The sequence below is a fragment of the Trachypithecus francoisi genome, unplaced genomic scaffold (assembly GCF_009764315.1).
Source record: "Trachypithecus francoisi isolate TF-2019V2 unplaced genomic scaffold, Tfra_2.0 Lachesis_group10, whole genome shotgun sequence".
In the NCBI taxonomy this organism is placed as follows: Eukaryota; Metazoa; Chordata; class Mammalia; order Primates; family Cercopithecidae; genus Trachypithecus; species Trachypithecus francoisi.
Window position 1 is genome coordinate 4433971 of NW_022681455.1, and position 13301 is coordinate 4447271.

Below are 13301 nucleotides of genomic sequence, written 5' to 3' on the forward strand. Positions count from 1 at the left end.
TTCCCCATTCCTCCTCCCTCTTTTCTTCTCGGCTTAGACTCACTCTAAGGTGAAGCAAATTGCTGATGCCCCTCAGCTCCCTCTGCCACTCCATTCCTGGGAAAGGGCTGCCACCACGGTTCCACACCCCACCTCTCCTCTGGGAGGGAAGGATTGGCAGGATCGACGACCTCTGGCTCCAAGAGGGTGATCACCCATCTTGAGACTTTCAGTTCTAGGGACACAAGCATGGCCTTCGTCCACCTCTCATGACATCACCTGGTGTCATACGGGTTTTTCTTCTATTGTTAGATCACAACTGGGCTCCCTGGATTCTCTGACAATGCCACAATTGGCAGCATCACTGGCTCTTAGCTACTGAAAACGTAATAGAGATGAGTCTTGCAACAAGAAATCAATGTGATGGATGATAGGCAGGAAAAGCAGCCCCCATAGAATAAGGGAAGGCCCCACTGAGTCTAATTTTCATTGACCCAGTTTCACTGTCAAAGCACAGAACATAGCAAGATAGAGTGACCTCCAGAGTCAAAAAGCTTCAGACTACACTGCAAATGAAGCCACCATGGACTGCCTCTCTCTTTCTCCACGAGCCCATGGATGTTAACCACCAGTGAGTGAGTGACAAAGAGAATTCTCACCTTAGAAAGGAGCAGTTGAATCCACTCGTCATTTAAGACAGGTGATTTTCATATGTATAATGGGGGAAAAATCACTCTATCCCATTCTTATATAGGAATGTAATGGGATGGGGAAGGGGGCTCTGGGTGGTAAATGGAGCCAATCATGCTTGCATTTCACTTCCATGTATCACTGCACTGGCAGCATTAGCTCCCAGAAGCAGAAAGGAGTGTGAGGTGTGGATTGATCCTTTCTTAAGAGGACCACAGTCCCATGAACAGTCCGCGCACATTGCCAAAATGTGGAAAGAATGTCAGAATGATTTTAAGAGTTTCGGGTTGACTAATACAGCCTCGGATTTCATTATCTAGGCAGTGAGTGATGATGGCTGCACTAGCATCCTGAGGAGGAAATTAAAGCATTCGTCGAGGGCCTGACTCAGGAACGGGTGGAGGAATGGATTATGTCAGCCACAGGAGACTAAGGTGAGGGTACAAGGGAAGGGCCAGGAAATTCGACCCTTGAATAGCATCCGGAAGCATGAGAAGTGGTGAAACGTTTGAGTGATGAGTTTTTTAATATGATACTTCTGTGGAACAAAACTTGGTCTGTCTCCCCCAAACTTCGGTAAAGTCTGTTATCCACACAAAAGCTTTAGTGAGGTGCTTTTTTTTTTTTTTTTTTTTTTTCCTACCTCCAAGCAAGGGGAGTTGTGAAAATGAGTAAAATGGCTGAACTCCCCATCTGGGTCAAGGCGATGGGGAGCATGGCACGGTGCGATGTAGAAGTAAGGTCCCCTGTGAGCCGGAGAAGACATGGGCAGGAAAACCCATACCAAAGCCTTCCATAAATCTCGAGGAAGAGTCGGGTAAGGTGGCTCACGCCTGTAATTCCAGCACTTTGGGAGGCCAAGGCAGGCGGATCACCTGAGGTCAAGAGTTCGAGACCAACCTGGCCAACACGGTGAAACCCTATCTATCTCTACAAAAATTAGCTGGGCATGATGGCGGGTACCATAATCCCAGCTTCTAGGGAAGCTGAGACAGGGAGAATCACTTGAACCCAGAAGGCAGAGGTTGCAGTGAGCCAAGATCATGCCACTGCACTGAAGCCTGGGCAACAGAGCAAGACTCCATCTCAAAAAAAAAAAAAAAAAAAAAAAAAAATCTCGAGGAAGACCTCTGGTTCTCCATAATTGGAGAACCATAAGCCAGGCCCATTTTGTTCTTAAGGGTCAGGGTAGCCCAGGTACATCTGGGTTGCATACCTAACATGAATTGAATTTGCATTGCAACTAGATTAATACTTCTGATTTTTATACAGGGATAGAAAAGAAAAACACAGCTATTAACATGTCCATATCTATAGTGTTTATCAATCCACTAGCACCTTGGGAGCACGTGCAGCATGCAGGGTTCCATTCTACAGGTGCTGCTGGACAAACTGTCTAAGGTGAAGGTGCAGCTGCTGTCATTCCCAATTCATGCGTTGTGATGTGTGGCCCTACTATGAGTGACTTGTATGCAGTTTGCACCAGACAGGACTCACCACAAAGAATTCAGCAGCACCCAATCTGGTCCATTCCCTGTTTAATAAAAGAAAACCCATGACACATGCTTGGATGCCATGCCAATGTCCTGTCACTAGGAGCATTACTCAACTCTTATTCTCTCTTGCTGTGTTCTCATTTCAGATCTTGCGTGCTGATGGACACTGATCTGCACACCAGCATGAATAACACTGGTCTAGGGCATACAAATAAGTACAAAATCATTGCTCTCAGGGAGCTTACAAACTTTCTGTTATACTAATACACAGTGAAATATGTTCACACCATGACAAGGCAATCATAAAATCTACTTACAAGACAGAAATGATGAATTGCAAAGTGAATTCACAAATAACACAAATTAGGAGTTTAAGAAAGGAAGCCATTTGGAGAAACCAGAAGATTAGAAATGAAAGAAAGAAAACTAGGTTTCAGGTCTGTGGAGGTGAGAGACCTTGAGCTGAGTCTTGAAGGTTGTTTAAGATCAAGGTTATTTTACATCTCACCACAAAAAGCATAAGTAGGTGAGGTAATGCATACGTTAGCTCCATTTAGCCATGTCACAATATACACATATTTCAAAACAACATGTTGCACACAATAAATATATACAATTATTTATCTGTCAATTTAAAAATATTAATGGGCTGGGCGCAGTGACTCACGCCTGTAATCCCAACACTTTGGGAGGCCAAGGCAGGCAGATCACTTGAGGTCAGGATTTCTAGACCAGCTTGGCCAACATGGTGAAACCCAGTCTATACTAAAAATAAAAATAAATTTTAAAAAGCCAGGCATGGTGACTGGCACCTATAATCTCAGCTACTGGGGAGGCTGAGGCAGGAGAATCACTTGAACCTGGGAGGCAGAGGTATCAGTGAGCCCAGATTGTGACGTTGCACTCCAGCCTAGGCAACAGAATGAGACGCAAAAAAAAAAAAAAAAAAAAAAAAAACCGAAAAAATTAATGACCCCAAAACCTTATGAAGAAACAAAATCCAAAAAGGATCAGGATAGTTCCAGAGAAATCAGAAGTATATGAACAAAGGTCACACCTTTCTGTGTGAATTGAAGAGACAGTAAGCAGACCTGTTTGGCAGGGATGGAGAGCTGGTTAAAAAAGTAATGGGAAACACAGGTTAGGGTAAGAAGGTAGAAGACATTGAATGCCAGAAATACAGAGCATAGATGTCATCCTGTACATCATAGACCACAGACAGAAACAGGGGGACAGCATTTCATGATGACTTATTTAGCCCATACTTTATCTGGTAAACACTGTGAGACACAAGAGACTGTGTGAGATGCTGAGGGAGGTACAGGATGCACCAAGGGTCAGGGAAGTGAGTACGGAGGCTGTAGCCCAAGGTTGAGGAATGACCCTCCTGCCTGAACTAGGGCAGTCATGGATAAGGAAGAAATAGAGCAAATCCAAGAAGCGATTCCAAAAAAAAAAAAAGAGGAAGGGTATCTTTAATTACTATTTGCATTGTAAGTGAGGAAGACCTTCTTCACACTATGCCTACCCAGTTTGCCAAGCTCTTCTGTGTTAGTCCAAGTTCTCTAGAGGGACAGAACTAATAGGATAGATGTATATATAAAGGGGAGTTTATTAAGGAGTATTAATTCACATGATCACAAGGTCCTATGATAGGTCATCTGCAAGCTGAGGAGCAAGGAAGCCAGTCTGAGTCCCAAAGCTGAAGAACTTGGAGTCCAATGTTTGAAGGCAGGAAGTGTCCAGCATGGGAGAAAGATGTAGGCTGGGAGGCTAGGCGTGTCTAGTCTTTTCACATTCTTCTGTCGGCTTTTTATTCTGGCCATGCTGGCAGCTGATTAGATGGTGTCCACCCAGATTAAGAGTTGGTCTGTCTTTCCCAGTCCACTGACTCAAATGTTAATGTCTTTTGGCAACACCCTCACAGACACACCCAGAAACAATATTTTGCATCCTTCAATCTAATCAAGTTGACACTCAGTATTAACCATCTCACTCTCCATCACCCTTCAAGATTCAGCTCAACAATCCCCCTTCTGCAAAACCTCCCTCAAGAGGCATTATTGACTTTCTCCATGGCACATCTCTTCCCGACCAACTGTGAACTTCTCACTAAAAAAGGGATGAATGAAAAGGGGAGAGAGGAGTTGCAGATGACTCTGAAGATTTCAAGAAAAGATAACCTGGAAAATAGTAACATGCAGTGCCGTTTCTGGACAAGGCCCCTCCCAGAACCCCTTCCTGGGAGTTATGCCAGCAAACAGCCTCTTGGGCCCTTGTTCTTAGTAAATGCTAGTTGCCACTATAGTAAAGCACATATAAAATGCTAGGTTCACATCAAATAATGAAAATACACACCTATATACACACTTAACCTCTATTTGTATATAAATAATCTTACTGTATTTGGTCTGTGATGCTTGCCCACTTCACAGTTGACATCATTGGATAAATACTTGGAAAAAGGAATAGCAAGTGCAGTAGCTAAACAGTTTCACCATCATAGTAACTCCCTAACTCCTCCTAGGTCTGCAGTGATCAGGAAGAAACTGTGAGGCACCATCAACTTGTAAGGTTTTCCTTACAAAGTGTATTCAGTCAAGGACACTGTATGTGTGTGTCAAGATGCTATAGGTACTAAGAGGAAGAAGAAAACTAGACACATAAATCATGACAAGATGGTGACCAAGAGGTCAACTTTCTTATAGATCATACTTTTCTGTTGTTGGCTTTTGTTTTTTGAGAAAATAAATATTATGTGAAGGAAACAAGCAAACAAGCATTATATAGAGAGAGAAATTGATTCCCTGATTCTTAAAAATGTATATGTGTATACCTGTGTATAGATAAATAGATGTAGGTATATAGCTATAAATATAACCCTTATTACTAAAGTCAAGGTAATAACTCATTAGGTTTTTTAAATTAAACACTGAACTCTAACATATTAAGTTTAAATATTAAAGTTTTATATTAGCATATAGTTAGATATTCACATGAAGGGAAATTTTTGTTTCCTACGAAAAGTGTGGTTCTCCCAGGTAGAAAGAATGGAGAGGTGAACAGGGATTAGCTCTCCATTCTGCAGAAGATGACCCCAGGTTCTATAAGCCAGGGATTGAGGAGGGGTGTCTTCCCTGAATACTGGGGGGATTCCAAACTCCAAAGAGGGAGAAGAGCTGGGACACTTATGTTAGAAGCCAAGAATGGAGTTCAAATAGGTTAACCCAACCAAAGGGGACAGAGGCCAGGATGGACACTGGAAAACAGAGTCGGGGTCCCAAGAATGAGCAGGGGTGAGTCTGGGACAATTGTCTGCACCAGCTATGCTGTGGTATGGCATGGCATGGTATGGCGTGGCAGGGTGTGGTATGGTATAGTCTAGTGTGGCATGGTGTGGCATGCTCTGGCATGGCATAATGTAGTCTAGGGTCGTGTGGTCTGATGTGATGTGGTGTAGTATGGCATGACATCATGCATGGCATGGCATAGTATAGTAAGTGGAGCTGATAGACAGGAGAACCAGAGATAGGATGGACTGTGGCTTCGAGAGCATGGTTGGGGACTGAACTAAAAGGACCAACAGGAGAGCTAACCAGAAATGTCCTGAAGCAGCCAAAGATAGATATAGAAAGAATTGCATTCCAGGGAAGAGCAAGCTCTGGACGTGCGGACTTCAGTCTTCCTCTGGAGGGACGTGTGATGTGCTGAACACTGTGTACAAGGGTCCAGGTGCTTCACATACATCTCTCACTAAAACCTCTCAACAACCTGCATGACAGCACACTCAAGAAACTGAGGCTCAGAGAGCTGGAGTATTTTGTCCTAGATCATACAGCTGACAAATGATGGAGGCATAGATGAACCCTGGTTTACTTTATTCTGAACTTAGGCTTACAACACCCATTATCTCCAAGTAAGATTTCCCTGTTGGAGAGTTCTGAGCAGTGATTCTGGAAACGTAGCACAGCACAGAAGAAGAAAATGAGTACACACCCCTCAGACGACACAGTACAATGTTTTGCAGGCCAGAGATTGGGGGGCAGGGAATGCATATAGTTTGATACCACAGCCATTGTTCCAATGTGTTTTTAAATCCATACTTATTTTTTATTAGAGGCATGGGTTTTTAAAAGCTTGAGGAGCACTAGTGTAAAGAGAGAAAAATGAGGGCAAATGCTTTGGCAACATCTTCATTCAAGAGATAAACTAACGAAGAGATCACAAGTGAAGGTTGATGCAGCAGGGGTGGAGACAAGTTATGACTAAGCTCATTGGCCTTGGAAACTGGGTGATCATGGTGGCCCTGAAGAAGACCATTGGGAGCAGGCGCCAGAGTCCACAGGGCCGCCACAGCAGCGTGGCTGGACAGACCACCACACCTGCCCAGAACTCTGCAGGTCTCAGCAGTGCTGGGATTGGGAAAACACCTCCAGCCCAAAATTCACCTGTAGGTGCCAACAGAGGGACTCCATCACCAGAGATGAAATGAAGCCCATGGATAATGGCACCATACAGAAGGAAGAGGCCGAGAGGGTCAGCAGAGCCAGAAATAAGAGGACGCACAATCACACATATATTCCCACTCACACATGCTCGTACTCACACTCACATTTGCATTCATCCATCACATTCACATGCTCATACACGCTCACTTCCACTCTCACACTCATGCTCTCACACACACTCATGTTCACACGCACATTCACACTCTCGTGCACTCACACTCACGCACAACGCCACCATACACACAGTTTTGCGAGCGTACTTCTGGAGTGCTTTGCTAGCAGCTCTAGGAAGGAAACCAAGCACAGAGAAACGCTCCAATTAGGTCCAGAGTAGAATGAGGGGGCGTGGCGAGAGGGCCCCGCGGGAGCTGCCCCTCCATTCCAGGAAGGAGCGTGCCCCTGCTTTTCCCTGGGGCTCCTTGCACCAGCTGTGACATGGGGAAGGCGCATGATAAGTGCCTTCACGCGCCAGCTTGCTGCTGGGACCCCCAGAAGCCTGTCCCGTCCTCCTCCCTTTGTTGTGTGTCAGGAAGTTCTGAAGACAGCGTTCCTGTTTGCTGCGGAAGTTCCTTTTTACAAGGTGAGCTGTGGTTCACTGAATGAGGGGTGAGCGTCTCTCTCTGCCTGCCCTGGGCTGCCACTGCCCCAGAACTTAGGGAGGGAAAGTTCTGCTTCATGCAACTGGAGAAAGTCACTGAAGCCCACACTTTCCAGACTCAGGTGTGGAAAAATCCCTTCCTACTTGGCCTGGTGGACACATGACAGTTGGTTTCTAAATTTGACTTGAGTTTCTGCTGCAGCCCACCCGGAGCCCAGTCCTCACTGCCTGCAGACCTTCCTGCCCCCTCCCTCCCTTGGCAAATGAGCTCCCCTTGGGCCAGACCCTACATCAAAGTGCGCTCCTGAGCCACTCTGGAGGGTTTCTGCAGTGAAAGGGTAGAAAGGCAGCCCCAAGCATTGCATTATCATGTTCTCTTGGCCCCGAGGGTGCTGGCTTCAACTGCATCTCTACACAACTTCACATCTCCTGGATGATTCCCCTTCCGAAGTGCTTTGGACACCACTAGAAGCAGGGGTGACATGGCATGGCATAGCGTGGTGTACTGTGGCGTGGTATGGTGAGTGAAGCCAATAGGCATGAGAACGAGAGATAGGATAGACAGTGGCATCATCAGAGAGAGGGTGGTTGGGACCAGGCTTGAAGAGGCCAACAGGAGAGCTTAGCAGAAATGTCCTACAGGCAGCCAGAGAGAGATCCAGGAAGACTTGCATCTGAGGAAAGAGTAAGCTGGACACCTGGACTTGAGCCTTCCTCTGCAGGGTAAGTAATGTCCTAAGAGCAGGAGGGCCATGTGCCAAGCACTGTGTACAAGGGTGTAAGGGTCCAAGCCGGGTGCTTTACATACATTCTTTCACTAAATCAGCCCAACAGCGCTGTATAATGGCACACAAGAGAGCAAGGCTCAGAGAGCTGAAAGATTTTGTCCAAAGTCACACACCTGATAAATGATGAGAGCATATGTGAATCCAGGTGTACCCAAGTCCTCTCATCTGCTTTTCTGATGGGTAGAAGGGGAGCTTATATCTAAAGGAGGCTTTCACGGAGATTTTCAGAAGATCCTGTACCTGTATCTAGGGAGAATAATAGAATGATTCTAACAATTGCAACCCACCTGCATCAGTTAAATAATAAGGTTTGGTGGTGGGTAATAGAAACCCCAAATAGTGGCTTAAATAAAACAGGGGTTCACAGAGCCACTGGGTGACCTATGCCAGGAAGGGCCATTCACAATTATTCTCTAGGCTGAGCCACTGGAGAGGCCAGTGGCCCTGGGGGCTTGTTTTTTCCCCCTCATGTTAAGATAATTCAAAGGAGGGCAGGCCAGAGCTGGTGTGACAGTTCCCCAAGGTCATGAGGAATCCAGCTTCTGTCTAGATCACCACTCTACCATCTTCATGTTCACACTTACAAGGTGGCTGCTGGTACTCCAGCCATCACATCCCTGTTCTAGACAGGAATAAGGAGAAAGGGCAACAAGCAAATGGAACGGACTGCCTGAGCTCTCTATAAACTTTCCTTAAACCTGGAAGCCCACCTAGTCATCTCTGTTCCTACCTCATTGGCCAGAACTGTATTGCATCATCATTCTTACCTGGAATGTGAGGATGAGAGGTGCAGCTTTTTAAGCTGGGCATATTCCTAAACCCAAATAAAATTAGGGCTCTGCTAGCTGGTAAGCAGAGAATGGATGTCGGAGCTCCATCTGGCAAGACCTGCCACCTCATTTTCATCATCCAGTTATGCCTAGGTGCTCCACTACACTCGCAGATGTCAGCCCTGGGCATGGAAAATCCAGCCTCTGAGCAAAGACTTGCATAGTTAAATGCGACAAACATTCACACAGAATATAGATTTGAGGTCAGAGAATGGAGACAATGCATTTTAGACCACGTATGTCCTCACTGAGGGACTGGGTAGTGGGAAGCGTAAGAACCGTCGTCCTATCGTGCTATCGCTAAGACAGGACCACTTTCCAAATGGGAGGAATTTGGGCCTTGTGTCCATTGGTGTGTCCACTTAATGCAGTTAGTTCCTAAAGTAGTAAGCCTTAATAAGGTAGTATTCTTTAAGGGGGCATTGTCTATCTGCTGTGCACAGCCTGTACTCCAGGATTGTGGCAGAAATTGTTGCCTGGGAATAGCCTGAGCAGACATCCATCCTTAACAATACCAGGAGGGTTCTGAAATGGGGCTGAATTGTGTCCCTTCAAATTCATAGACTGAAGTCCTAACTAACCTCCAGTTTCCCAGAATGTGACTGTATTTGCAGACAGGGTCTTCAAAGAGGTAGTTAAATTACAATGAAGTCATTAAAACATGCCCTGATCCAATACAACTGGTGTCCTTTCAAGAAGAGGAGATGAGGACACAGATGCACACAAAGGGAAGACCAGTGAAAACACAGGGAGAAGATGGGCCCTACAAGCCAAGGAGAGAGGCCTCAGGAGAAACCAGCCCTGCCTTCTTCTCGATCTCAGACTTCCAGCCTCCAGCACTGTGAGAAAATAAATCTCTGTTGTTCAAGTACCCATCTGTGGTACTTTGTCAATGACAACCGTAGCAAATTAATACAGGTTCTTTGGCCAAAGAATTCACTAAGCACGACTGAACCTGTGCATGTACAGTTGAGTAAAGAGTTAACCGAGCAAATTCTTCACGTATGGAGCTACACTTTCTGCACCACGGAGTTCTGTTACTGTCAATTCCTCCTCACTAGGAAAATGGACCTGGCTGGGGTCAACGTCTCTTCGTTTGGCTTGGCTACATCGATCCTTTCCGTCTGTCTCATGCTTCTTTGGATTTTTAATACCAGTCACATAGAAACCTTCATCCCATTGTCTGCCAGTCTTCAAAGCTCTGTTTGTCAGTGCAGTGTTTCCATCAGCTACAATTCTAGACTCTGGGTAAAGCAAGCCCCCACGTGCTGTTGAAATGCACAATGCTTTTCCTTCCCTCCAGCCGCAGGCTCCTCAGTGTTCAGGCAACAGCTGCTCGTCAGCTGGGAAATGGCTTCCCTCTCTATTCATGCTCTTGGCTTTGTGGCTGTGAGCCTGGAGCTCTGATCTGGTCTCTGATTTTGCAGCAGGAGGGGAAATATATGACCCCCTCATTTTGGTGGGAATAAAGCAACTTCCTGTTTGGTTACATCCCCCACAATAAAACACCTTTCTAGCTTTCCCTCAGGCTTCCTTGTTTCCACAGTGCTTCTAATTTGACAGCACACACCACCTCCCTTCCGTGCCCTAATTTTGGTATGTAGCTATTTTACACCCACTCTGGGTAGGTTACAGGAGCTTTGCCTACTCTTCCTTGCTAGCTGTCTTTGAATCAAAATATTCACCCAAGGAGAGAAAGAGAATTCCATGAAAGAGGGCCAGAAAGAGGCATTCTACAGCTGAGTGAAGCCCAGGCTCTCCCCAGCTCCTTGCTTAGGACAGAAACTGCCCCCACAGCTGATATGTCTCCACCCCATCCACCATGGAGCCTAGACCTCTGGCTCAGCACTTACGGGGGAAATCAGTTCAATAATATGACTAAAATTAGCAGAGAGAATAAATTATAAAGGTAACAAAGGTACTCTGAAATAACAGAAAACAGAATGAAACTAACAATTACAGATAAAAGCTAGAAAGTTTTGAAAAGTAAATAACTAAATGTATGCTAAAGGATCACATTAAAAGAATAGAACAGGATGACACCATTCTTTTAGATACAATGTTTGCTAACAGAGTGCAATGGCCAGGCATGGTGGCCCACACTTGGAATCCTAGCACTTTGGGAGGCTGAGGCAGGAGTTCAAGACCAGTCTGCACAACATGGCACGATCCTGTCTCTACAAAATAAAAAAATTAGCCAAGCATGGTGCTGCACAGCTGTAGTCCCAGCTACTCCAGAGGCTGAGTTGGGAGGATCACTTGAGGCCAGGCTGAGTTGGGAGGATCACTTGAGGCCAGTGAGCCATGATTGCACCACTGCACTCCAGCCTGGGCGACAGAGTGAGACTCTGTCACACCAGAAATATTTTTTATATAATAAAAAAAAAGAATGCACAACCAGATGCGGTGGCTCCACGCCTGTAATCCCAGCACTTTAGGAGGCCGAGGCGGGTGGATTACGAGGTCAGGAGATCGAGACCATCCCGGCCAACATGGTGAAACCCCGTCTCTACTAAAATACAAAAATTAGACGGGTGTGATAGTGCATGCCTGTAGTCCCAGCTACTTGGAAGGCTGAGGCAGGGGAATCACTTGAAGCCAGGAGGCAGAGGTTGCAGTGAGCCGAGATCGCACCACAGCACTCCAGCCTGGTGAAAGAACAAGACTCCATCTCAAAAAAAAAAAAAAAAAAAAAGAATGCACTCACAGAGGATAAAGTGGAAATAAGAGCCATGGGAGCCTTGGGCCAGTGTTGAAGCTCATCAGCAAGGCCCTGAGGGTCTGCTTCCCTGGAGGCTGGGGCTGAGGCCCCGGGACAAGCTCTGTAAGGGCAGAAAGCATCCACACCAGGCACATTTGCCCTGGAGGCTGACAAGTCTGAGATGAATGAGCCCGTTAGCTATTCCAGATGATTTCCCTGTGGCCCAGCTAGCATGTAAATCCACCACCCAGTTGGCAGGCAAGATAATTCCTCAAACAGAGAGGCCACCTGCCAGAATGGGGCTGAGTGTTCCGATTAGCTAACCAAGGAGAATAGAAAATCTGCCAATGAGGCCGTTTCTAAACACAAAACTGTCTTGAGGAAGGGAAAAAGAAAGGACTGTAATTCAGTCATGGAGAAGGATGTATAAAAAGGGCTCTGGGCGGGGCTCTATTCCCAGCTTGGCTCCTAACCAGCTGCATATTTACTCTGTGTTGTGGTGTCCTTGTAAGTACAAGAAGAGAGGAGGCTGCAGGAGCTGTGAGGTCACTTCCACCTCCCATGGTAGACCAGCTCCACTCATTCCCCTCAGTCTGGTTTGAGGAGGTGCAGTTGCCACCTTTGTCCACCTCACCTGCTCACAAAGCAGACCATGCATCCTGCCTGGTGCCAGGGTCCAACCCAAAGCAAGCGGGGGCTCTGGGGAGTGAGCCCCATGCCCAGGCATCCCAGCCTGTCTGCCCAGCAGGGTGGTCTCACCACAAGCTGTCAGCACCAAGGAGCAAGGCACAAGCACTGAGGTCAGATGCCCCGAGGATGCAGGCAGAAATGTCCAGCCTGGGCAAACAAAGTGGAGTCTGACCTGGTTGGGATTCAGGAGAGAGCCTGCCAGGACCTTCAGCCGTGAGTAGGATGAGCTGGAGACTTGGAAACTGCAAGCAAAGCTGGGCACTTGGACAGGCAGGGCCCAGGTGAGGAGCAAGGCTACAGGTGACCAACGACAGGTACAGGTGGTCAGGACTACGCTGAAAGCTCTGATAGAGGCTCCACACCCCGACTTGGGTGTCTCTGAACATGGCTGACAGTGTGAAGTGCCACCCAGCTCTCTCTTTGAAGCAGGACTTCTTGTCCAGGTGTGGGGCATGTGGTCATTAGGCAGCCTCCTCTCGCCAGCTCCTACAGGGTCTGCCTCAGCTGCACCTCTCCCAGAGGAGCCCATGTCCTGAGACTGAAGGAGCACAAAGGTTAGCTTCGAGGCCCTTAGAGGACGGGGTCACAGTTTGGCTTCTCCCTCTGCCCAATGTTACTTCCTCCCCAAACTCCATCTCAGGACCTGCTTTCAGAAAACCCAATCTGCAGCTCTGAATGGCTCTGCTAGCACCTACAGTGTTCAGCTTGAAGGCTGCCTCACGGGGCCTCTTCAAATGGAGGTCACAGTGCTGTGCTGCAGTCAGTGGACACTGGCCTTCCAGAGTCAACTGTGTGCATCTCTTCCCAACTCTGTGTGCAGTGATGGAGGGTGGCAGGTTGAAATCGGCCATGGTGGCTGTATTTGCACCATGGAAATCAACAAACACTACAAATCACAGCTTTTTTTTCTCCTGGAGATCTGGTTGTTCAACATTGACCAGCACACCACTGTTTCTGGAGCATAGTAGGATTAGACCATTTCTTGAGACCCACTTTGCTCTATGTCACAGTGTTCAGAGAG

The 13301-nt window shown here is 46.8% G+C and overlaps 1 long non-coding RNA gene across 1 annotated transcript; it reads left to right on the forward strand.

Annotated features, from left to right (window-relative positions):
• Positions 1-376: 376 nt before the first annotated feature.
• On the forward strand, positions 377-2799 carry LOC117086651. The gene is made up of 3 exons (XR_004438510.1): positions 377-679; positions 990-1103; positions 2312-2799. It is a non-coding gene; the product is annotated as an uncharacterized LOC117086651 (long non-coding RNA).
• Positions 2800-13301: the final 10502 nt, after the last annotated feature.